The sequence below is a fragment of the Cherax quadricarinatus genome, chromosome 23 (assembly GCF_038502225.1).
Source record: "Cherax quadricarinatus isolate ZL_2023a chromosome 23, ASM3850222v1, whole genome shotgun sequence".
NCBI lineage: Eukaryota > Metazoa > Arthropoda > Malacostraca > Decapoda > Parastacidae > Cherax > Cherax quadricarinatus.
This window is the reverse complement of record NC_091314.1, coordinates 7,266,912-7,292,435: the sequence shown is the minus strand read 5'-3', so window position 1 is coordinate 7,292,435 and position 25,524 is coordinate 7,266,912. Positions and strand designations below refer to the sequence as shown.

The window sequence follows — 25,524 nt, the reverse complement described above, 5'->3', positions numbered from 1 at the left end:
ACTGCTACTACATCATCCTGGCTGTGCTCCCACTTCAGTCAGACGTCAGGTGTACAACACACCTCCGGAGAATCTCCTGGACCTCACCTGGAGTTGAATCATTGCAACTCGACTTGATGTAAAAGAATGGTATACAATACCGACTTGATACAAAGCCGGCTCACTGCGCCCTTGTCATAGGGCTGGAAGCGGTACCCCACCTGACCTGTAGAAAACTCACCTACCTTTGTCACAGGGCTGCGATGTCATAGGGCTGTAAACGGTACATCACTTATACCAACTCCGACACTCCTTCGGGAGCCTGTGTCGGGACACCACACGGAGAACACACGGGTCAGGACCCGTCCTGGCAAACCTACATGAACATGCCTGTGCTCCAGATTCATGCTCCACACCTGCTCCTGGGCCGAGGGGACTGACTATCCCATCTTCCACTGTCTCCCCTTTATAACCCTGTAGTTTGAGGTGGTCAGTCCCTCAGCCTGGAGTTCAACTCTATGGTCGGGAACGATAAGAAGCTGAAGGCAGGAGGCGGTGGCAACAATAAAGATACCCAACTGTTGTACATGTGTCTTAATCGTCAACTTGTCAGTATTTTATACGATTTTTTCAACATTCCTGCATTGTCCTGGTCAAGCAGCTGCCTGATGGAACCTAATGACTCCCGTGTAGTGGAGAGGTTTCAAACACTCATTAATCAAGGCACGATCAAGGATATATACACTGAGAGGTATAGGTCTCAGTATATATACACTCAGAGGTGTATGTTTGTCAGTGTATATACACTGAGAGGTACATGTCTGTCAGTGTATATACAGTGTATATACACCTATCCACTACACTCCTGTGTAGTGGATAGGTTTCAAACCCTCATTAATCAAGGCACGATCAAGGATATATACACTGAGAGGTGTAGGTCTCAGTATATATACACTCAGAGGTGTATGTCTGTCAGTGTATATACACTGAGAGGTACATGTCTGTCAGTGTATATACACTGAGAGGTACATGTCTGTCAGTGTATATACACTGAGAGGTACATGTCTGTCAGTGTATATACACTGAGAGGTACATGTCTGTCAGTGTATATACACTGAGAGGTACATGTCTGTCAGTGTATATACACTGAGAGGTACATGTCTGTCAGTGTATATACACTGAGAGGTACATGTCTGTCAGTGTATATACACTGAGAGGTACATGTCTGTCAGTGTATATACACTGAGAGGTACATGTCTGTCAATGTATATACACTGAGAGGTACATGTCTGTCAGTGTATATACACTGAGATGTGTATGTCATGTTTAAGGTCCCTTTTTGGGACGTGTCTTGATGCTGGTGAAGCGCTCTTGATCCAAGGAGTTGGAGATACCTCCCCCTCCTAGGATCAAACCTGATTACTGATTAGATGCTAAGTGACTAACAAATTTATCGATTCCTCGTAATAATACTAATAATAGTCATAATAATTATCATTATTATTATCATTATTATTATTATTATTATTATTATTATCATTATAATTATCATTATTATTATCATCATCATAATTATCATTATTATTATCATTACCATCAATATCATTATCTCAGACACATAGGCCATACACCAACAGAAACAACAGTATTAAGGAAAATAGAAGCAACAGTAGAAAATAACGGTAGGAACATAAACAGAAACAATATTTAAATGTAAACACAGAACATCAATATTAGCAATGAAAGGATCAACATCAATAGAAAAACAGGAATGGTAACATCAACAGAAAAACAGGAATTATACCATCAAGAGTAAAACAGGAATGATAGCATCATTATCAACAGAAATACAACAGTGACAGTCTCAACAGCAACAGAAAAGCAGGTGTGACAGCATCACTATTAATATAGAAAAACAGTCAAAGCGTCATTATCAACAGTAAACAGAAATTACATAACAACAGTGACGTCATGAACATACGTGCCAACACCTGCAACAGAAACTGCAAATATAAAATTCACAGCAGTAACAGCAAGAGCAACAGCAGCAGCACCACCACCACCAGCACCAGCAGCAGCACCACCACCAGCATCAGCAGCAGCAGCACCACCACCAGCAGCACCACCACCACCAGCAGCACCACCACCACCACCACCACCACCAGCACCACCACCACCACCACCACCACCACCACCACCACCACCACCACCACCAGCAACACCACCACCAGCACCAGCACCACCAGCAGTAGCACAAAGATTAGCAGCGCCACCACCACCAGCAGTATCACCAGCAGCAGCAGCAGCACCACCACCACCACCACCACCACCACCACCACCACCACCACCAGTATCACCAACAGCAGCAGCACCACCACCAGCAGCAGCACGACCACCACCACCAGCAGCAGCAGCAGCAGAACCAGCACAGCAGCACCACCAGCAGCAGCAGAACCAGCACCACCACCACCACCACCACCACCACCAGCATTAGCAGCAGCACCACCACCACCACCAGCAGTAGTACCACTAGCACCAGCAGCAACACCACCACTAGCACCAGCAGCACCAGCAGAAGCAGCAGAACCACCACCACCACCACCACCAGCAACAGCAGCAGCAGCACACCAGCAGCACAGGCAACAGCTGACGACAGAACTACAGCACACAGATCAATAACAGCAGTCTGCGAGAAACAGTAAAGCAGAAACAGCATCGACAACGAAAAAAAAGAGAAACAGGGAGTGAGAATGTAAAAAGAGAGAGAGAGAGAGAGAGAGAGAGAGAGAGAGAGAGAGAGAGAGAGAGAGAGAGAGAGAGAGAGAGAGAGAGAGAGAGAGAGAGAGAGAGAGAGAGAGAGAGAAGAGAAAAGAGAAAAGAGAAAAGAGAGAGGGACACAGCGGGTCGTAGAAGTGAGAGACGTGAATGGAGGGAGGAATAGGAGGGGTGAGGTAGGCTGGGTGACGGAATGGGGGGAGTGGAGGGAAGAGGAGAGTAATGGGGGGTAGGGGTTAAGGGAAGGCGTGGGCGTGCAGCAGCAGCAGCAGCAGCGAGCCACGCCCACCAGTGTTCCCCTGGCTCAACAGACCTGCGTACCGCCCATCTCACCTCAACACACACTCACACACACACGCACACATACACACATAACCCCCCCTAACCATCCTGGCAGTCTCTCCACTAGCCACTCTCCACCTAGCCACCGTCGAACCACCCAGCCCAAGATCCGTCCCTCCTTCAACGTTCAGTTCTTCCCCACGTTCAGCAAGCAGCAGCACCTTGAACGGCCACCTCTTCGTCTACTGCTGACTGATATATTCCTCACCTTCTCCACTGTTAGTATCCAATTACCTTCCAGTATTTCATTTTTTTGCCTTTGGATTCCTTGTGTAGGCGTTTCGATTACATCTCACGTCTTCAGAATATTCCTCATTTTTTAAGCCATAAAGATGTAAAAATTTGGTGTTTTAACTCCAAGTGAAACTAGTTTCCTGTTTATAGTAACAGGAAAGTTTGAGTGAGATGCTCACTGTGGTTATCACCTCCATAATACCCGAGTATATTTCTGAGGCTCCGTAATGCCAGAGTACATCTCTTACCTTCCGTAATACCAGAATACATCTCTGGAGCTCCATAATATTACCACTCATTTCTGAGGCTTCATGTATGTATGTATGTATGTATGTATGTATGTATGTATGTATGTATGTATGTATGTATGTATGTATGTATGTATGTATGTATGTATGTATGTATTTATGTATGTATGTATATATATATATATATATATATATATACATACATATATATATATATATATATATATATATATATATATATATATATATATATATATATATATATATATATATATATATATATATATATATATATATATATATACATATAATAGAGAGAGAGAGAGGGGTTCCATAATGCCACCATATATTCCCGAGGCTTCATAAAACCATCACTAAAACACTGGGGCTCCTAAATATTATTGTGGAACTTGTATATCTCTGGGGCTTCACGAACTACTGTACATCTCCCGGGTTACCTAATGTTCAAGTATCTTTCTAGCGCTTTATGATGCTATTGCCCATTTCTGCAACACACCAATACTGCAACACACCAACACTGCAACACACCAACACTGCAACACACGAACACTGAAATACACCAACAATGCAACACACCAACACTGCAACACACCAACACTGCAACACACGAACACTGAAATACACCAACAATGCAACACACCAACACTGCAACACACCAACACTGCAACACACCAACACTGAAATACACCAACAATGCAACACACCAACACTGCAACACACCAACACTGCAACACACCAACACTGAAATACACCAACAATGCAACACACCAACACTGCAACACACCAACACTGCAACACACCAACACTGCAACACACCAACACTGCAACACACCAACACTGAAATACACCAACAATGCAACACACCAACACTGAAATACACCAACAATGCAACACACCAACACTGCAACACACCAACACTGCAACACACCAACACTGCAACACACGAACACTGAAATACACCAACACTGCAACACACCAACACTGCAACACACCAACACTGCAACACACCAACACTGCAACACACCAACACTGCAACACACCAACAATGCAACACACCAACACTGCAACACACCAACACTGCAACACACCAACACTGCAACACACCAACACTGCAACACACCAACACTGCAACACGCCAACAATACAACACGCCAACTATGCAACACACCAACAACGCAACACGCCAACAATGCAACACGCCAAAACTGCAACACACCAACACTGCAACACACCAACACTGCAACACACCAACACTGCAACACACCAACACTGCAACACACCAACACTGCAACACACCAACACTGCAACACACCAACAATGCAACACACCAACACTGCAACACACCAACAATGCAACACACCAACAATGCAACACACCAACAATGCAACACACCAACACTGCAACACACCAACACTGCAACACACCAACAATGCAACACACCAACACTGCAACACACCAACAATGCAACACACCAACACTGTAACACACCAACACTGCAACACACCAACACTGTAACACACCAACAATGCAACACACCAACACTGCAACACACCAACACTGCAACACACCAACACTGAAATACATCAACAATGCAACACACCAACACTGCAACACCCCAACACTGAAATACACCAACAATGCAACACACCAACACTGCAACACCAACACTGAACACTAACACACAACACTGCAACACACCAACACTGCAACACACAAACAAAGGAACACACCAACAATGCAACACACCAACAATGCAACACACCAACAATGCAACACACCAACAATGCAACACACCAACACTGCAACACACCAACAGTGCAATACACCAACAATGCAACACTGCAACACACCAACACTGCAACACAGTAACACTGCAATACACCAACAATTGAACACACCAACAATGCAACACTGCAACACACCAACACTGCAATACACCAACAATGCAACACACCAACACTGTAACACTGCAATACACCAACACTGCAACACACCAACACTGCAATACACCAACAATGCAACACACCAACACTGTAACACTGCAATACACCAACACTGCAACACACCAACACTGTAACACAGCAATACACCAACAATGCAACAGTGCAACACACCAAGACTGTAACACTGCAATACACCAACACTGCAATACACCAACAATGCAACACACCAACACACCAACAATGCAACACTGCAACACACCAACACTGCAACACACCAACAATGCAACACACCAACACTGCAACACACCAACACTGCAACACACCAACAATGCAACACTGCAACACACCAACACTGCAACACACCAACACTGCAACACACCAACACTGCAACACACCAACACTGCAACACACCAACACTGCAACACACCAACACTGCAACACACCAACAATGCAACACTGCAACACACCAACAATGCAACACTGCAACACACCAACACTGCAACACACCAACAAAGCAACACACCAACAATGCAACACTGCAACACACCAACACTGCAACACACCAACACTGCAACACACCAACACTGCAACACACCAACACTGCAACACACCAACACTGCAACACACCAACACTGCAACACCAACACTGAAATACACCAACAATGCAACACACCAACACTGAAATACACCAACAAAGCAACACACCAACAATGCAACACACCAATACTGCAACACACCAACACTGTAACACTGCAATACACCAACAATGCAACACTGCAACACACCAACAATGCAACACTGGTCAGAATTTGACTGCAAAAGTTTACCGAAAACTATATGGCAATTTTTCGACTCGATATTTTGAGCTTAGGTCTCTCCGTCCCCCGTCACAAGAGTCATTATGCGAGTTCTTCCTGCTCACCTGTGCCTTTTGTTTCCCTCTCAGAAATAAAATGAATTTCAAAACATTCCCGATCTATAAATTTATCTCTGTGATAAAGAAGAAATATACTTAAATAGAGTGAACTTCATGTGGGTACTGTTGTATTTGTAGTGTATCTCGGGTGTATTCACTGATTTGTACCAGCAAGGTACAAATTTGTTCCCCGGGGCGTTATTATACCTGCTTTTGAAGCTGTGAATGGAGGGAGTCTTCGCATCTATCTAATTTCGCCACTTTTGAATCACCCTGAGACTAATGATACTCCTTTTGGCGTCTCTGTGGCCCAGCTGTGTCTTAAATTTCAGTCTGCGGTCTCTGGTCCTCCCTTCCTGAACAGTCTGTCTTTGTCTGCCTCGTCGATTCTAGGTTTTCTAGACGTAGTTCTTCGATTCTTTCCTAGAATCACATTTTTTTAATCTCTGGGACAAGTCTTGTTGCAAACTTTTTAAAATTCCTTAGCTTCTACATGTGATTTACAAGGTCGGGGTTGCATAGTCCATGTGTTGCGTACTCTATGATTCTCTGTATTGGTTCTCGAAGGTATCCTTAGATTTGATTGTCTCTTCTCTGCTGCTGATCCTACTCAGTTCATATACTCATCTGGGTGATGCTGTATATTTGTGGCGAGTGTGATCTCCAGGTCCCAGGCTCTTCTGTGCTCCATTTCTCGCCATCCTTCAGCCTTTCCGATGCTGTGTATCTTGCATTTACCGGCGCTGAATTCCAACTGCCATTTTCCTGGCCAGTTCTTTAGCTTAAGGAGATGAACCCGAAGGATATTCCCGTCTTCCGCTGATTATATCTTTCTCATCAGCGTCACATTATCAGTAATGACTGACGAATAGGATTCATCCCCCGTTTAGCGGCCCCAGCACCGAGGCTTGTGGTACACCACTTCTCACTTTCACTCACGATTAATAAGACTCATGTGCAACACTTGGATATCTTATTGCTGGAACGTTTCGCCTGCGCTGCAGGGGCTTTCAGTCGAATTTAGAGGCGACGTGACGAGGTAATGATCTTATTGATCTGTGACTGATTTGTCAACCTTTTGCCATTTTATAATATTAGTATACTACCACCACCACTACTACTACTACTACTACTACTACTACTACTACTACTACTACTAATAATAATAATAATAATAATAATAATAATAATAATAATAATAATAATATTTTATTCCAGCATGATCCAGTGAGCAGAGATGGGTGACATCTAGTTATGCAGAACATTTCGGCCATTAATGCATAACACTCTAGCTCATTCTAAAGATTCCTCCATAACTGTCCCACCTGTGTGACCAGCCCGTCACTTCCTGATCCACCTGGGCACTGTCTCTTTGACTCTTGGTCATTATTCACTTTCTGGATCAACCTCTGGTAGAGTCTTGTATCAGTCATTTCTGCAGTCAAGGAAGATGCGATCCACCTCAACCCTGGCCTTTATATTTTATCTTCGAAACAAACTCATACAAATCCAAGAGCGTATTGAGGCATAATTTACCTGCCCTTAACATCGGCTGGGTTTTCCTGACAAAACTTTACCTCTTTAGGTATGTTGAATATAGTTAAATATGCCGACAAGTTGGTGGTTAACATACGTGTGCTACAGTTGGGTATCTCCATTGTTGAAACGTGAGTAACACACATGTTGCAGGAGGCAGGTCCCTGCCTCCTGCAACATGTGTGTTACTCACCACCCCTCTAGGTGCTCCTTCAGCCTTCTTATCTTCTTAGGTGCTCCTCCGACCTTCTTATCTCCCTAAGTGCTCCTCCGACCTTATTCTCATAGGCTTCTTCTAAACTTTTAATGAAATGCAGGTCAGTGAGATTGGTCTCTAAGTCCAGGGCGTTTCTGTCTGTCTGTGTGTCTGTGTCTGTCTGTCTGTCTGACTGTCTGTCTGTCTGTATCTGTCTGTCTGTCTGTCTGCCTGTCTGTCAGTGTCTGTCTGTCTGTCTCTCAAGAATACAGGGACCATTTAGGATTTTTCGCCCAGATGTCTACCAGTTGTCTTTCCCCACTGATGTATTAATGATACTTGATCTCGACGTTGTTGCTCCTTCCATCAGTACTCTTGGTGACGTAACGTCAGCATCCAGTGTTGAAGTTGCGTCTTGGTGACGTAACGTCAACATCCAGTGTTTAAGTTGCGTCTTGGTGATGTAACGTCAGCATCCAGTGTTTAAGTAGCGTCTTGGTGACGTAACGTCAGCATCCAGTGTCTAAGTTGCGTCTTGGTGGTGTAACGTCAGCATCCAGTGTTTAAGTTGCGTCTTGGTGACGTAACGTCAGCATCTAGTGTTTACGTTGCGTCTTGGTGACGTAACGTCAGAATCCAGTGTTTACGTTGTGCCTTGGTGACGTAACGTCAGCATCCAGCGTTGAAGTTGCGTCTTGGTGACGTAACGTCATCATCTAGTGTTGAAGTTGCGTCTTGGTGACGTAACGTCATCATCTAGTGTTGAAGTTGCGTCTTGGTGACGTAACGTCATCATCTAGTGTTGAAGTTGCGTCTTGGTGACGTAACGTCATCAACTAGTGTTTACGTTGTGCCTTGGTGACGTAACGTCATCATCTAGTGTTGAAGTTGCGTCTTGGTGACGTAACGTCATCATCTAGTGTTGAAGTTGCGTCTTGGCGACGTAACGTCATCATCTAGTGTTGAAGTTGCGTCTTGGTGACGTAACGTCATCATCTAGTGTTGAAGTTGCGTCTTGGTGACGTAACGTCATCATCTAGTGTTGAAGTTGCGTCTTGGTGACGTAACGTCATCATCTAGTGTTGAAGTTGCGTCTTGGTGACGTAACGTCATCATCTAGTGTTTACGTTGTGCCTTGGTGACGTAACGTCATCATCTAGTGTTGAAGTTGCGTCTTGGTGACATAACGTCATCATCTAGTGTTGAAGTTGCGTCATGGCGACGTAACGTCATCATCTAGTGTTGAAGTTGCGTCTTGGTGACGTAACGTCATCATCTAGTGTTGAAGTTGCGTCTTGGTGACGTAACGTCATCATCTAGTGTTGAAGTTGCGTCTTGGTGACGTAACGTCATCATCTAGTGTTGAAGTTGCGTCTTGGTGACATAACGTCATCATAGTGTTGAAGTTGCGTACGTAACGTCATCAATTAGTGTTGAAGTTGCGTCTTGGTGACGTAACGTCATCATCTAGTGTTGAAGTTGCGTCTTGGTGACGTAACGTCATCATCTAGTGTTGAAGTTGCGTCTTGGTGACGTAACGTCATCAACTAGTGTTGAAGTTGCGTCTTGGTGACGTAACGTCATCAACTAGTGTTGAAGTTGCGTCTTGGTGACGTAACGTCATCAACTAGTGTTGAAGTTGCGTCTTGGTGAGGTAACGTCATCAACTAGTGTTGAAGTTGCGTCTTGGTGACGTAACGTCATCAACTAGTGTTGAAGTTGCGTCTTGGTGACGTAACGTCATCAACTAGTGTTGAAGTTGCGTCTTGGTGACGTAACGTCATCATCTAGTGTTGAAGTTGCGTCTTGGTGACGTAACGTCATCATCTAGTGTTGAAGTTGCGTCTTGGTGACGTAACGTCATCATCTAGTGTTGAAGTTGCGTCTTGGTGACGTAACGTCATCATCTAGTGTTGAAGTTGCGTCTTGGTGACGTAACGTCATCATCTAGTGTTGAAGTTGCGTCTTGGTGACGTAACGTCATCATCTAGTGTTGAAGTTGCGTCTTGGTGACGTAACGTCATCATCTAGTGTTGAAGTTGCGTCTTGGTGACGTAACGTCATCATCTAGTGTTGAAGTTGCGTCTTGGTGACGTAACGTCATCAATTAGTGTTGAAGTTGCGTCTTGGTGACGTAACGTCATCAACTAGTGTTGAAGTTGCGTCTTGGTGACGTAACGTCATCAACTAGTGTTGAAGTTGCGTCTTGGTGACGTAACGTCATCAACTAGTGTTGAAGTTGCGTCTTGGTGACGTAACGTCATCAACTAGTGTTGAAGTTGCGTCTTGGTGACGTAACGTCATCAACTAGTGTTGAAGTTGCGTCTTGGTGACGTAACGTCATCAACTAGTGTTGAAGTTGCGTCTTGGTGACGTAACGTCATCAACTAGTGTTGAAGTTGCGTCTTGGTGACGTAACGTCATCAACTAGTGTTGAAGTTGCGTCTTGGTGACGTAACGTCATCAACTAGTGTTGAAGTTGCGTCTTGGTGGCGTAACGTCATCAACTAGTGTTGAAGTTGCGTCTTGGTGACGTAACGTCATCAACTAGTGTTGAAGTTGCGTCTTGGTGACGTAACGTCATCAACTAGTGTTGAAGTTGCGTCTTGGTGACGTAACGTCATCAACTAGTGTTGAAGTTGCGTCTTGGTGACGTAACGTCATCAACTAGTGTTGAAGTTGCGTCTTGGTGACGTAACGTCATCAACTAGTGTTGAAGTTGCGTCTTGGTGACGTAACGTCATCAACTAGTGTTGAAGTTGCGTCTTGGTGACGTAGCGTCATCAACTAATGTTGAAGTTGCGTCTTGGTGACGTAACGTCATCAACTAGTGTTGAAGTTGCGTCTTGGTGACGTAACGTCATCAACTAGTGTTGAAGTTGCGTCTTGGTGAGTTGAAGTTGCGTCTTGGTGACGTAACGTCATCAACTAGTGTTGAAGTTGCGTCTTGGTGACGTAACGTCATCAACTAGTGTTGAAGTTGCGTCTTGGTGACGTAACGTCATCATCTAGTGTTGAAGTTGCGTCTTGGTGACGTAACGTCATCAACTAGTGTTGAAGTTGCGTCTTGGTGACGTAGCGTCATCAACTAATGTTGAAGTTGCGTCTTGGTGACGTAACGTCATCAACTAGTGTTGAAGTTGCGTCTTGGTGACGTAACGTCATCAACTAGTGTTGAAGTTGCGTCTTGGTGACGTAACGTCATCAACTAGTGTTGAAGTTGCGTCTTGGTGACGTAACGTCATCAACTAGTGTTGAAGTTGCGTCTTGGTGACGTAACGTCATCAACTAGTGTTGAAGTTGCGTCTTGGTGACGTAACGTCATCAACTAGTGTTGAAGTTGCGTCTTGGTGACGTAACGTCATCAACTAGTGTTGAAGTTGCGTCTTGGCCATTTAAAAATGTCTTCATGACTTTCCCAGTTTGTTTCGAATAAATTCTAGTCTCATGATAACTTCCTTCAACTTCTAGTCTCTCATGATAACTTCCTTCAGCTTCTAGTCTCTCATGATAACTTCCTTCAACTTCTAGTCTCTCATGATAACTTCCTTCAACTTCTAGTCTCTCATGATAACTTCCTTCAACTTCTAGTCTCTCATGATAACTTCCTTCAACTTATAGTCTCTCATGATAACTTCCTTTAACTTCTAGTCTCTCATGATAACTTCCTTCAACTTATAGTCTCTCATGATAACTTCCTTTAACTTCTAGTCTCTCATGATAACTTCCTTCAACTTCTAGTCTCTCATGATAACTTCCTTTAACTTCTAGTCTCATGATAACTTCCTTTAACTTCTAGTCTCTCATGATAACTTCCTTCAACTTCTAGTCTCTCATGATAACTTCCTTCAGCTTCTAGTCTCTCATGATAACTTCCTTCAACTTCTAGTCTCTCATGATAACTTCCTTCAACTTCTAGTCTCTCATGATAACTTCCTTTAACTTCTAGTCTCTCATGATAACTTCCTTCAGCTTCTAGTCTCTCATGATAACTTCCTTCAACTTCTAGTCTCTCATGATAACTTCCTTCAACTTCTAGTCTCTCATGATAACTTCCTTCAACTTCTAGTCTCTCATGATAACTTCCTTTAACTTCTAGTCTCTCATGATAACTTCCTTCAACTTATAGTCTCTCATGATAACTTCCTTTAACTTCTAGTCTCTCATGATAACTTCCTTCAACTTCTAGTCTCTCATGATAACTTCCTTTAACTTCTAGTCTCATGATAACTTCCTTTAACTTCTAGTCTCTCATGATAACTTCCTTCAACTTCTAGTCTCTCATGATAACTTCCTTCAGCTTCTAGTCTCTCATGATAACTTCCTTCAACTTCTAGTCTCTCATGATAACTTCCTTCAACTTCTAGTCTCTCATGATAACTTCCTTCAACTTCTAGTCTCTCATGATAACTTCCTTCAACTTCTAGTCTCTCATGATAACTTCCTTCAACTTCTAGTCTCTCATGATAACTTCCTTCAACTTCTAGTCTCTCATGATAACTTCCTTCAACTTCTAGTCTCTCATGATAACTTCCTTCAACTTCTAGTCTCTCATGATAACTTCCTTCAACTTCTAGTCTCTCATGATAACTTCCTTCAGCTTCTAGTCTCTCATGATAACTTCCTTCAGCTTCTAGTCTCTCATGATAACTTCCTTCAACTTCTAGAGTCTCATGATAACTTCCTTTAACTTCTAGTCTCTCATGATAACTTCCTTCAACTTCTAGTCTCTCATGATAACTTCCTTCAACTTCTAGTCTCTCATGATAACTTCCTTTAACTTCTAGTCTCTCATGATAACTTCCTTCAACTTCTAGTCTCTCATGATAACTTCCTTCAGCTTCTAGTCTCTCATGATAACTTCCTTCAACTTCTAGTCTCTCATGATAACTTCCTTCAACTTCTAGTCTCTCATGATAACTTCCTTCAACTTCTAGTCTCTCATGATAACTTCCTTCAACTTCTAGTCTCTCATGATAACTTCCTTCAACTTCTAGTCTCTCATGATAACTTCCTTCAACTTCTAGTTTCTCATGATAACTTCCTTCAACTTCTAGTCTCTCATGATAACTTCCTTCAACTTCTAGTCTCTCATGATAACTTCCTTCAACTTCTAGTCTCTCATGATAACTTCCTTCAACTTATAGTCTCTCATGATAACTTCCTTTAACTTCTAGTCTCTCATGATAACTTCCTTCAACTTCTAGTCTCTCATGATAACTTCCTTCAACTTCTGGTCTCTCATGATAACTTCCTTCAACTTCTAGTCTCTCATGATAACTTCCTTCAACTTCTAGTCTCTCATGATAACTTCCTTCAACTTCTAGTCTCTCATGATAACTTCCTTCAACTTCTAGTCTCTCATGATAACTTCCTTCAGCTTCTAGTCTCTCATGATAACTTCCTTCAACTTCTAGTCTCTCATGATAACTTCCTTCAACTTCTAGTCTCTCATGATAACTTCCTTCAGCTTCTAGTCTCTCATGATAACTTCCTTCAACTTCTAGTCTCTCATGATAACTTCCTTCAACTTATAGTCTCTCATGATAACTTCCTTCAACTTCTAGTCTCTCATGATAACTTCCTTCAACTTCTAGTCTCTCATGATAACTTCCTTTAACTTCTAGTTTCTCATGATAACTTCCTTCAACTTCTAGTCTCTCATGATAACTTCCTTCAGCTTCTAGTCTCTCATGATAACTTCCTTCAACTTCTAGTCTCTCATGATAACTTCCTTCAACTTCTAGTCTCTCATGATAACTTCCTTCAACTTCTAGTCTCTCATGATAACTTCCTTCAACTTCTAGTCTCTCATGATAACTTCCTTCAACTTCTAGTCTCTCATGATAACTTCCTTCAACTTCTAGTCTCTCATGATAACTTCCTTCAACTTCTAGTCTCTCATGATAACTTCCTTCAACTTATAGTCTCTCATGATAACTTCCTTTAACTTCTAGTCTCTCATGATAACTTCCTTCAACTTCTAGTCTCTCATGATAACTTCCTTCAACTTCTAGTCTCTCATGATAACTTCCTTCAACTTCTAGTCTCTCATGATAACTTCCTTTAACTTCTAGTCTCTCATGATAACTTCCTTCAACTTCTAGTCTCTCATGATAACTTCCTTTAACTTCTAGTCTCTCATGATAACTTCCTTCAGCTTCTAGTCTCTCATGATAACTTCCTTCAGCTTCTAGTCTCTCATGATAACTTCCTTCAGCTTCTAGTCTCTCATGATAACTTCCTTCAACTTCTAGTCTCTCATGATAACTTCCTTCAACTTCTAGTCTCTCATGATAACTTCCTTCAACTTCTAGTCTCTCATGATAACTTCCTTCAACTTCTAGTCTCTCATGATAACTTCCTTCAACTTCTAGTCTCTCATGATAACTTCCTTCAACTTCTAGTCTCTCATGATAACTTCCTTCAACTTCTAGTCTCTCATGATAACTTCCTTCAACTTCTAGTCTCTCATGATAACTTCCTTCAACTTCTAGTCTCTCATGATAACTTCCTTCAACTTCTAGTCTCTCATGATAACTTCCTTCAACTTCTAGTCTCTCATGATAACTTCCTTCAACTTCTAGTCTCTCATGATAACTTCCTTCAACTTCTAGTCTCTCATGATAACTTCCTTCAACTTCTAGTCTCTCATGATAACTTCCTTCAACTTCTAGTCTCTCATGATAACTTCTTTCAACTTCTAGTCTCTCATGATAACTTCCTTCAACTTCTAGTATCTCATGATAACTTCTTTCAACTGCTAATCTCTCATGATAACTTCCTTCAACTTCTAGTCTCTCATGATAACTTCCTTCAACTTCTAGTCTCTCATGATAACTTTCTTCAACTTCTAGTCTCTCATGATAACTTCCTTCAACTTCTAGTCTCTCATGATAGCTTCCTTCAACTTCTAGTCTCTCATGATAACTTCCTTCAACTTCTAGTCTCTCATGATAACTTCCTTCAGCTTTTAGTCTCTCATGATAACTTCCTTCAACTTCTAGTCTCTCATGATAACTTCCTTCAACTTCTAGTCTCTCATGATAACTTCTTTCAACTGCTAATCTCTCATGATAACTTCCTTCAACTTCTAGTCTCTCATGATAACTTCCTTCAACTTCTAGTCTCTCATGATAACTTCCTTCAACTTCTAGTCTCTCATGATAACTTCCTTCAACTTCTAGTCTCTCATGATAACTTCCTTCAACTTCTAGTCTCTCATGATAACTTCTTTCAACTTCTAATCTCTCGTGATAACTTCTTTCATCTTCGGTTCAAGATTGCTTTTTAGAACAGTTTGTGACAGAACCAACTAGAGGAAACAATCTGCTTGACTTGGTTCTTGCCAACAAAGAATCACTAATTAATAATCTTGATGTTAATGATGAGCTTGGGGAAAGTGATCACAGATCACTTAGTTTCAATATATCATGGAATTAGCCAGATAACTGCAATTAAATCTCTGTCCCAGACTTTGGCTTGGCCGATTTCATGGGACTGAAAAATTACCTGGGTTGGCTAAATTGGAATAACCTGACTATGGGTCAGGTAGGTGATTTTGGTTGCCAATATCACGTTTCTCAGAGCATAATTCTAGCTGCCCAGACAACTTTTGTTCCGAGTAGGGAAATTAGATCTAACAAATATGATCCCAAATGGATCAACAATAGATTAAAACATCTCATTGGTCAAAAGAGAGGCATATATAGGCGTATCAAAAGAGGGGATGGGCAGTTAAGAAATCAATATATTCAATTAAAGAGAGAAATAAAAAAAAGAATAAGAAAAGCAAAAAGGGATTATGAGGCTAAGGTCACAAGGGATTCGAAGACTAACCCAAAAGGGTTCTTTCAGGTATACAGAAGTAAGATTAGGGACAAGATAGGCCCACTTAAGAGTAGCTCTGGTCAGATCACTGACAGTGATAAGGATATGTGTGAAATTTTCAATACCTACTTCCTCTCAGTTTTTACTCAGGAAAATACTAGCGAAATTCCTGAAATAATAGATTATGTAGAACAGGACGATAATAAACTATGCACGATTGCGGTAACTAGTGACATGGTCCTCCGACAAATAGAAAAACTAAAACCTAACAAATCCCCAGGTCCTGATGAACTGTTTGCAAGGGTGTTAAAGGAATTTAAAGAGGAACTTAGCATACCTTTGGCTAATCTTTTTAACATATCACTACTAACTGGCATAGTGCCTGATAAGTGGAAAATGGCAAATGTTATACCTATTTACAAGGCAGGTGACAGGTCCTTAGCTATAGACCAATAACCCTTACCTCCATAGTGGGAAAATTTATGGAATCAATAATTGCCGAAGCAATTCGTAGCCATCTTGATAGGCATAAATTGATTAATGAATCTCAACACGGTTTTACTAAGGGGCGTTCCTGTCTTACGAATTTACTAACTTTTTTCACTAAGGTGTTTGAGGAGGTAAATCATGGTAATTAATATGATATTGTGTATATGGACTTCAGTAAGGCTTTGTATAGAGTTCCACATCAGAGGCTATTGAGGAAACTTAAGGCACACGGAATAGGAGGAGAATTTTTTTCCTGGGTAGAGGCATGGCTGACAAATAGGCAGCAGAGAGTTTGCGTAAATGGGTAGAAATCAGAATGGGGGCACGTCACAAGCGGTGTTCCGCAGGGGTCAGTGTTGGGCCCGTTGTTGTTCACAATTTACATAAACGACATATATGAGGGAATCAATAGCGACATAAGCAAATTTGCTGATGACACCAAAATAGGCCGTCCAATTAATTTTAATGAGGACACTAGAGCACTCCAGGATGATTTGAATAGACTGATACAATGGTCGGAGAAGTGGCAGATTCAGTTTAATATAGACAAATGCAAAGTTCTAAATGATGGACAGGAAAATAACCATGCCACATATAAACTAAATAATGTAGATCTTAATACTACTGACTGTAAAAAGGATTTAGGAGTTCTGGTTAGCAGTAATCTGAAACCAAGACAACAGTGCATTAGTGCTCGCAATAGGGCTAACAGAATCCTTGGTTTCATATCTAGAAGTATAAATAATAGAAGTCCTCAGGTTGTTCTTCAACTCCATATATCCTTGGTTAGGCCTCATTTAGATTATGCTGCACAGTTTTGGCCACCATATTACAGAATGGATATAAATGCTCTGGAAAACGTACAGAGGAGGATGACAAAGTTGTAAAGTAAAAGGACACAAGTGCAACTAATGTGACATTTTTATTGTGGCAACTTTTCTTTCTCCAGGAGCTTTGCACTTGTGTCCTTTTACTTTACGATGATAAAGTTGATCACATGTATCAGAAATCTTGGTTTAGAAAGACACGTAAGCAAACACTATGACATATTTATTAGAAAACGTTTCGGTCCTGGGACCTTGATCGCTTCTAACATACAGAGGTATGTTGTTGTTAGAGATTCGCCGGTATTCTCCCGGCCCGGGCCCTTCCAAGTGGTGGCCCGGCACTGGCTCCCTGTCTAGGGAGTGTCTGAGACCTAAGTCTCCCATGGGAGGAGGCACAAGTACCCCCCTCATCTTGTGAGCTACAAACTCGGGCTCTGGCACCAACCCTGCCCTAGAAGGGCAGAGCATGGTGTCGATCGTGCTAGCGCTGTGCTCTCCTGTGTGGAGTGTCGTGTGTTGGTGTTCATTTTCATTCATGTTGATTCGCCGGTACTTCTGGCCCAGGTCTTCTCCAGATGGTGACCCGGCAGTGGCCCCCCGGGTGGGGGGTGACGATCATCTTCTTCTTTCTTCTTTCTTGGCCCTCCGGTTGGAGGGTGTCGTCGTCTTCTATCTTGCGCTGACTTCCCCGAAGAGAAGCGCAGTCGGGCAGAGGCAGCAGTTACAGGGTCGATTGGAGCTACACCCCAGCTTTAGCGGACAGCAAAGTGCTGGGGAAACTTATCTTCATGGTGAATGGTCATGGATAGTCGTGCTAGAGGAGGGTACCGTCTTCTAGGTCCCCATTCTGAAGCATCCTGAATTTCCTCTTTGAGGTGTACTCGACTTCCACAAGGTGTTGGGTTTTGGCAGTGAATAGTCTGGTCATGTATGCAGTGTTGTATATAACAGTTTGGTCGTAGGTATACTTGACTGTTCCGTCCTGGAGGTGCTGATGGATTTCTGAAGACAGCATTCTGTTCTTATGCTACTTGGTTGTGTAGAAGTATACACCCTTCAGGTATCGGACTTGTTGTGGTGCAGCAGTGTCAGTGGCAGTGGCACCGTGAGGTGCATCCGCAGTTTCTTGTGTTTTTGCTTTCTTGGCTGGTGGCTGAACTGGTGAAGGCGAGATTTCCGACTGGTCAGTTGCTCTAGCAGTGGATGCAAGCGGTAGTGGACTCTCATTGGTGGGGTTTGCCGACGTCTCAGTGGTCTCTGATTGGTCCATCTCTGTGTCTAGTGGAGGATGTGACAGCGGTGGAGCAGCGGTGATGCTGGTAATATTTGCAGTAGATTTTAGGATCTCAGTGGAAGGTGGTGATGCAGGGAATGTGAGGCCAGGCATATTATTTAGTTTGAAAAGTTCATTGATGGTGGTGTTGAAGGAACCAGGCTCAGCTGCATTATGTACATGAACATACATAATGCAATAAAGAATCTTGGTGGAGTCGGCAGTAGGCGCTGGCAGGGAAGTGGTGGGAGCAGCTTGCGTGGCTTGTAGTATCTTGGTAGTGTCTGCTTGAAGCTTGGCGATAGCAGAATATGTGGTTGCTTGTGGGTTGGGTTTCTTTTGTTGTTGTTGTTTCTTGAGTATGTCTCTTCTGGAAGGGCACCTGGCAGCAAGAGTATGGTGGTCATTCTTGCAGTTCAAGCATTTAGGTGGTGAAGCAGTAGTGCAATTCTTGAAGTCATGACCCTCACGGCCACAGGTGGAGCAGAACTTCTTGTCCTTGGTAGGACAATCATTTGTGGTGTGTAAGTATGAGTAACAATTATAGCACTGTGAGATATGTTGGAATTTCTCTGCTTCGATGAAGGCTGGGTTGATGTGGAAGTAGTGAATAGCCAGGCCCTCAGCGAGAGCTCTGGCTGCCATGTTGACGTCACTGAAGGTGACCTTCAGCATGGATGAAGCATTGGGTATTTTAGTAATGAAGTCCACCTTGGCCCAAGGGTTCTTTGCTTCGATAGATGACTTGATTTCTTCAGTGGCCTGTACAGTGATAAGGTTGTCGAGTCGCTTGAGGAACACAGTTCTCCTGGCCCTCAGTGCTGGGGAAGTCAAGACAAGAAATCCCTGGTCTCGTAGAGTGGTAGTAGCAGTAGTGGTAAGTAGTTTCTCAGCCTCTGTGTCGTCTGTACAGACGACAACAAAGGCCTCCTTGAGCGATAAAATCGCATTACATTTGACTTGCAGCCTGCCACTAACGACAGCTGCAAGTGCTAGTTTGGACGACTCATTGGTTGTGCCACTCGCTGGTTTGATCTTTACTCTGTTAGAGTGAACATTAAAATGGTATAAAATACCGACAGGTTGTTAGGTAAGACACATATGCAACAGTTAGGTATCTTTATTTCGAAACGTTTCGCCTACACAGTAGGCTTCTTCAGTCGAGTACAGAAAGGGTGATAGAAGTATCATCTTTTCTGTACTCGACTGAAGAAGCCTACTGTGTAGGCGAAACGTTTCGAAATAAAGATACCTAACTGTTGCATATGTGTCTTACCTAACACTCTGTTAGAGTAATGCATCGTGAGTGCATACAGAGGTAGAAAGACATTATGTATATATAGGCGAAGAGCGAGGTGTGAGTGACGCATGGTGACCTGAAGAATATTACAACCCAGGAGTCCCAAAGGCCTGTTATCCTGGGTGTAAGGGAGCAAAATAAACACAACAGAAAAACTTTTGACTTATATTATCCTTCACCAATTTAGAACAGAAGTATGTACACTATATACACTATGTACAACAATAGGTATTAGTGCACTCCACGGTAAGCAAGGCAGAATAGAAGCCACTAGAGAGCAGACCGTGCTTCAACCAGCTCTAGAATGGGAATGACAAGGGCAGACAGGAGAGTGGTACCCACATCACCTCTGCGATTGCCAAAACCATCTTCTCATTGGCTGGAACCTGGGTACTGGTTGAACGACGGGGCCCCATCGTCAACCCTTAGTTCCTGGTTCGCTGGTTAGGGGAGATAGCCTGTAAATGAGGGTGTGTATATGCGCCGAATAAAGGTTACGTACTCTTTGCATGCCACAAATGTCATGTTGGGATGAGGACGGGTAGACAATGAAATCATGTGACTCACATGATTCACATGATCTCATCGTCTACCCGTCCTCATCCCAACATGACATTCTTCAGGTCACCGTGCGTCACTCACACCTCACTCTCCGCACCTCTGTATGTTAGAAGTGATCAAGGTCCCAGGACCGAAACGTTTTCTAATAAATATGTCATAGTGTTTGCTTACGTGTCTTTCTAAACCAACTTGTCGGTATTTAGAACATAAGAAAGAAGGAACACTGAAACATGCCTACTGACCCATGCGGAGCAGGTCCATGTGCCCCCCCCCAGGATTAGACCAATGACCCCCCCCCCGGATTAGCCCAATGACCCACCCAGTCTGGTCACCTCCACTCAATGATGGAGCACTGCACCAGACCCAGCAGCACAGCTAGTCAGGTCCAACTCACACCCACTCATGTATTTATCTAACCTATTTTTAAAACTACACAACGTTTAGGCCTGAATAACTGTACTCGGGAGTTTGTTCCACTCATCCACAACTCTATTACCAAACCAGTGCTTTCCTATATCCTTCCTGAATCTGAATTTTTCCAACTTGAAACCATTGCTGCGAGTCCTGTCTTGGCTGGAAATTTTCAGCACGGTATTTACATCCCCTTTATTTATTCCCGTTTTCCATTTATACACCTCGATCGTATCCCCCCCCCCAATTCTACACTTTTCTAGAGAGTGCAGATTCAGGGCCCTCGGTCTATCCTCATAGGGAAGATTTTTGATAAATGGGATCATCTTTGTCATCCTCCTCTGTACGTTTTCCAGAGCATTTATATCCATTCTGTAATACGGTGACCAGAAATGAGCAGCATAGTCTAAATGAGACCTAACCAAGGATATATAGAGTTGAAGAACAACCTGAGGACTTCTATTATTTATACTTCTAGATATAAAGCCAAGAATTCTGTTAGCTTTATTGCGAACACTAATACACTGTTGTCTTGGGTTTAGATTACTGCTACCAAGGTTTATACCATCAGAAATCTTCCCTATGAGGACAGACTGAGGGCCCTGAAAGGCGTAGAATTAGGGGAAATATGATCGAGGTGTATAAATGGAAAACAGGAATAAATAGAGGGGATGTAAATAGCGTGCTGAAAATTTCCAGCCAAGACAGGACTCGCAGCAATGGTTTCAAGTTGGAAAAATTTAGATTCAGGAAGGATATAGGAAAGTACTGGTTTGGTAATAGAGTTGTGGATGAGTGGAACAAACTCCCGAGTACAGTTATTCAGGCCTAAACGTTGTGTAGTTTTAAAAATAGGTTAGATAAATACATGAGTGGGTGTGGGTGGGTGTGAGTTGGACCTGACTAGCTTGTGCTACTAGGTCTGATGCCGTGCTCCTTCCTTAAGTGGAAGTGACCTGACTAGGTGGGTCATTGGGCTAATCCGGTGGGGGGACATGGACCTGCTTCGCGTGGGTCAGTGAGCCTGCTTCGGTGTTCTTTCTTGTGTTCGTATGTTCTTATGAGTGGGTGTGGGTGGGTGTGAAATGGACCTGATTAGCTACTAGGTCGGACGCAGTGCTAATCCCCTAAGCGACGTGTCTGACCTCACTAGGTCAGGGCATTGGCTAAAGCCGGTGGGGAGAATTGGAGCTGCCTCGCATAGACCAGTAGACCTGTTGCAGTGTTCCTTATTTCTTATGTTCTTATGAGGGCAAATATTCTATTAGTGGGATGGATCTGTGAAGGACCTGCCTAGTATGGGCCAACAGGCCTGCTGCAGCGTTCCTCCTTTCTTATGTTCTTATGATAACTTCCTTCTCTAGTCTCTCATGATAACTTCCCCTAACTGCGCCATTAAGTCCTCCCACACCTATCTTCTTCATCTTGAAGTTCTCCCTTCTCTCTCTCTCTCTCTCTCTCTCTCTCTCTCTCTCTCTCTCTCTCTCTCTCTCTCTCTCTCTCTCTCTCTCTCTCTCTCTCTCTCTCTCTCTCTCTCTCTCTCTCTTTTTTTTTTTTTTTTTTTTTTTACACAGGGTTTGACAAGGTTAAGGATCCCTAGCTTTATTGACAGCTATTTACAGGTTAAGGATTCCTAACTTTATTGGCAAGCTAAGAGCTGTTAACTACATCAGCTCATTTGAAAGCATTTTTATTGTTATGAGACATACAAGTAGGGAACAGGATGAAGTTGGAGCCATCTGTGGGCCAGCATTTTCATTTGATCAACTGACTTTATCTCGTTGACATCGTTATGCTGTACGAATGTGTTCCATACTCGAGTCATCCTGGGTATGTATGATCTCAGATGGAGTGATGTTCTGGAGAAGGGTACAGCCGGAGTGAAGTTGCTGCTTTCTGCCCGTCTTGTGGCATAAAAGCTTGTTTCACGCTGTCCTCGAAGTGGATCCAAGTGTGGTACTTTGACAATATTGGCCTTGTACATAACAGTAAGGCCACCCACATCTTTCTTGTGTTGAAGGCTCTGCTGAAATGGCAGATCTATCCAGGATGGGTCCAGGCGAGAGATGAGACGTCTTGCTTTGTTCTCTACTCTGTCGAGCAGTCGCAGATGAGAGGGAAGGGGCCGGCAAACCAAGAAAGTGGAGCATACTCAAGGTGTGAGCGTACTTGTGCCTCGTACAGAATCTTGCAACCCCTACTGTCAAGTAGATGCGAGATACGGCGAAGTGCTGTAAGCTTCCTGGCTGCCTTGTTTGCAAGATTTACAACATGGTTAGTTTGGAGTCAAATTTCACCCCAAGGATATCAACTTCTTCTCCAGGTGCCAACACCCTCCCATTCATCCTTACTACTGCACCAGCATTACCATCATGGTGCCTAGAGACCATTATCATTTGCGTTTTCTCAGGTGCAAATGTTACTTGCATCTATTTCCCCAAGCTGATATAGCTCTCAGCTGGTGATTGATGTAGCTTAGAGCAGCTGGCATTTCTTCTCTTGGATAAGTGAATGCCAGTGTACAGTCGTCTGCATATGCGTGGGATTCTGGGATGAGATGAAGAAGGTCGTTGAAGTAGACATTCCATAGCAATGGTCCCAGCACGCTTCCTTGTGGAACACTTGCCCCAATAGGATGTCTTGCTGATTCCGTTCCATTGAGAACTACCCTTAGATATCTACCATGAAGGTAATCACTGAGGAGACATAGTGTAGAGCCTGCAATTCCCAGTGCTTGAAGTTTTGCTAAGAGGCCCTGGTGCCACACCCGGTCGAAAGCACCAGCAATGTCCAGCGCTACCAAACAGCTGACTTTGGATTCATCCAGTGACTGGTGCCACTTAGTGGAGAGGTTTAACAGATCAACAGCAGAGTAACCTTTCCTGAAGCCATATTGACGATCACAAAGTAGTGAGTGGTAGTCAAAAAACTCTGTCATTTGTCTTGAGATTATTGTCTCAAGGATTTTACTAGTGATTGACAGGAGTGACACTGGTCTGTAGTTGCTGATTTCTGCCCTGCTCTTCTTTTTGTGAACAGGGACTACATTTGCCTCTTTCCATAGAGAGGGCCATTTACACTGTACTAGGCAGTGCTGAAAGATGCGAGTTAGAGGTGCTGCTAGCTGGTCTCTCTCTCTCTCTTTCTCTCTCTCTCTCTCTCTCTCTCTCTCTCTCTCTCTCTCTCTCTCTCTCTCTCTCTCTCTCTCTCTCTCTCTCTCTCTCTCTCTCTCTCTCTCTCTCTCTCTCTCTCTCTCTCTCTCTCTCTCTCTCTCTCTCTCTCTCTCTCTCTCTCTCTCTCTCTCTCTCTCTCTCTCTCTCTCTCTCTCTCTCTCTCTCTCTCTCTCTCTCTCTCTCTCTCTCTCTCTCTCTCTCTCTCTCTCTCTCTCTCTCTCTCTCTCTCTCTCTCTCTCTCTCTCTCTCCCTCTCTCTCTCTCTCTCTCTCTCTCTCCTTAGTCTGAAAAAAATTCCTTTCTGTCTCCTCGTCTCATTTCCTGAGCTCATTACTTTTTCAGTGTCCGTTTTGTCCTCTGGTGCCTTATTTTCCTGGTTGAACCACGGACACTTGTACCTGGGTGAACCATGGACACTTGTACCTGGGTGAACCACGGACACTTGTACCTGGTTGAACCATGGACACTTGTACCTGGGTGAACCACGGACACTTGTACCTGGGTGAACCACGGACACTTGTGCCTGGGTGAACCACGGAAGCTTGTACCTGGGTGAACCACGGAAGCTTGTACCTGGGTGAACCACGGAAGCTTGTACCTGGGTGAACCACGGACACTTGTGCCTGGGTGAACCACGGACACTTGTGCCTGGGTGAACCACGGAAGCTTGTACCTGGGTGAACCACGGACACTTGTGCCTGGGTGAACCACGGAAGCTTGTACCTGGGTGAACCACGGACACTTGTGCCTGGGTGAACCACGGAAGCTTGTACCTGGGTGAACCACGGAAGCTTGTACCTGGGTGAGCCACGGACACTTGTACCTGGGTGAACCACGGAAGCTTGTACCTGGGTGAACCACGGACACTTGTACCTGGGTGAACCACGGACACTTGTACCTGGGTGAACCACGGAAGCTTGTACCTGGGTGAACCACGGAAGCTTTGTACCCGGGTGAACCACGGACACTTGTACCTGGGTGAACCACGGACACTTGTACCTGGGTGAACCACGGACACTTGTGCCTGGGTGAACCACGGAAGCTTGTACCTGGGTGAACCACGGAAGCTTGTACCTGGGTGAACCACGGACACTTGTACCTGGGTGAACCACGGACACTTGTACCTGGGTGAACCACGGACACTTGTACCTGGGTGAACCACGGACACTTGTACCTGGGTGAACCACGGACACTTGTACCTGGGTGAACCACGGACACTTGTACCTGGGTAAACCACGGACACTTGTACCTGGGTGAACCACGGACACTTGTACCTGGGTGAACCACGGACACTTGTACCTGGGTGAACCACGGACACTTGTACCTGGGTGAACCACGGACACTTGTACCTGGGTGAACCACGGACACTTGTACCTGGGTGAACCACGGACACTTGTACCTGGGTGAACCACGGACATTTGTAGTTGGGTCAACCACGGACACAGAAAACAGGAGTTAGGATTCGCTGATT

At 43.7% G+C, this 25,524-nt stretch overlaps 1 protein-coding gene across 2 annotated transcripts in view; it reads left to right on the top strand.

Annotated features, from left to right (window-relative positions):
- Positions 1-3,124: 3,124 nt before the first annotated feature.
- The window catches only part of spab (space blanket), a 118,950-nt gene continuing 96,550 nt past the window's right edge, over positions 3,125-25,524 (top strand). Inside the window, exon 1 of one of the 2 annotated variants that reach the window (XM_070087818.1) lies at positions 3,125-3,314. The gene's annotated coding sequence lies outside the window, so the exon portion shown is untranslated. The remainder of the gene's footprint in view (positions 3,315-25,524) is intronic. The other variant, XM_070087817.1, reaches the window with a different exon arrangement.